The sequence below is a fragment of the Elephantulus edwardii genome, unplaced genomic scaffold (assembly GCF_000299155.1).
Source record: "Elephantulus edwardii isolate Elephantulus edwardi_28Jun2011 unplaced genomic scaffold, EleEdw1.0 scaffold00018, whole genome shotgun sequence".
Taxonomy (NCBI): domain Eukaryota; kingdom Metazoa; phylum Chordata; class Mammalia; order Macroscelidea; family Macroscelididae; genus Elephantulus; species Elephantulus edwardii.
Genome location: NW_006399768.1, coordinates 25,636,030 through 25,638,311, shown reverse-complemented (window position 1 = coordinate 25,638,311; position 2,282 = coordinate 25,636,030).

Genomic DNA, 2,282 nt, shown 5'->3' with positions numbered 1-2,282 from the left:
AGGACAGAGCGGAGTTTAGGGCTGTTGTACATAGGATCGCTATGAGTCGCAGGCGACTCGACGGCACATAACAACAACAACAACAGAGGTAAGTCCCTTATCTGACATGTTGTTAGGTGCCATTGAATCATAGATGACTCATAGCGACCCTATGAAGAAGAGTCCTCAATGCCTGGGTGCCTTTTCATCCTCTCTCCAGGTTAATAGGGTTTGTGGAGCCAAGCTATTATGGAAGTGGATGCCACTCCTTCTTCCGAGCTTGTTTTAATGGTGAGACTCCACCAAACACTGTCCACCATGGGTAACCATTACCACATTTGGTGCGTCAGTGTCACAGTGTTTAGCATCACACAACCATGAGTTACCTCTGTACAGCAATGTACAGACCAGTGCTATACTACCTAGAAGAATGTTTGGGGGTAAAAATCCAAAAAACAAAAACAACCAATCACCAAAAAAAACCCCACAAAACCAACCAACCAAACAAACAAACAAACTGATTTGAACCAGGCCTCAGGGCCACAGGCCAGAGGGCGTTTCAGGAATTTAAGCCACTGACTGCCTTAAACCCTAAACCAAGTCTCAAGGTCATCACTCCCAGGCTGGAGGGTGTGGGGAGCAGTACTGCATATTAAACACAAGCCCTAAAAACACATGACCCTAAAAACTTGCTATTGCTTGTGCACACAGACCACCATGCCCAGGCAGCAAGGAGCCCCAGAGATCCTATGTGGAGTCATCCAGGAACAATATATCTGACATATCATCACCAAGTATTTTTTCCCAGTCTGTGGCCTCCCTTTTTACCCTGCTGGAGAAGCTTGTGGATATGAATAGGAATTTGATTCTTAGAAAGTCCCATTCATCTATTTTATCCTCTCCTGGTTGTAGATTTTCTTTGGATGCTTGGAAGACTGTTTATGTGGTGGATTAGGACTTCTAGAGTTCTTCCAAGCTTTTATTTAGTGAAGTTTATAACCCTTGGTTTTAGTCCTAGGTCCATGATCCACTTTGAGTTGGTTCTTGTGAATGGAGTGAGGTGTGCATCTTCCTTGAGCTTTCTGCAGATAGTTTTCCAGTTTTGCCAACACCACTTGTTTGAAAGTCTGTCATTTCCTTACTTAACTGATTTCATCTCCTTGTCAAAAATCAGTTGACCATAGGTAGATGGACTAATTTCTGGATTCTCAATTCTATTCACTTAATCTATTTGTCTGTCATTGTAACAGTACCACGCTGTCTTGACCACCAAAGCAGTGTAGTAGGATTTGAAATCAGGGAGTGAGATGCCTCCTACCTTGTTTCTTTTTTTTTTTAAAAAAAAAACAAAACAAAAACACCTTTGCTTATTTGGGGCTTCTTTCCATTCCAAATGAATCTGGAGATTGCCTTTTCCGTCTGGTTAAAGAATGAATTGGTATTTGTGTTGGGATTACATTGAACTTGTAAATTGCCTTTGATAGTATTATAATTTTCATAATAGTAAGTCTTCCTATCCATGGCTCTGCAAAGGGTTAAACTGGGTGGCTCCTTGGAGGCAAGGATTCTGAGGCTCCGTCTAACATACTTCCAGAATGTTGTAAGGAAATACTGGTCCTTGGAGAAGGACATCATGCTTGGGGGCATGGGGGGACAGCGCAGGAGGGGAAGGGCCTCTATGAGGTGGATTGATTCAGTGACTGGGATAATCGGGATGGGAGTGTCAGAGGCACTGAAATTGGCACAGGATAGAGTAGGGTTTAGGGCTGTTGTATATAGGGTCGCTATGAGTAGTAAGTGACTCGACGGCACATAACAACAACAACAACAACAACAACAACAACCAAGGCTATTTCACTCTTAAAGTAAAATAAAACAAAAATTAGGGAGGTCTGGTGTCCTAGTGGCAAGAAGCTGCACCACAATCCCAGAGGTATGTGGTTTGAATCCACCAAATGCTCTACTGGAGAAGGAGGGGCAATCTTTTCCTGTACCAGTCAGATCCACTTTGATAGTACATACACAAAAAATAATAAAATAAAATTTTAGAAAATGAAAACAAAAATGATTTGGTATTATCTCTGGATTATCATTTTTTAAATTCAAGAAAAAGAATATAAAAAATATTAACAAAAAAAGGTACTGATGTACTATTTTAATCCTATAAAGTGTGAGTAAACATACTTAAACATATATATGAAGGAAGAAGTTCAATCTGCTTTGAAGGAAATAGCAAAAAATAAGGCCCCAGGAATAGATGGTATACCAATTGAAGTATTTCAGATAACAGATGTTGCTCTGGA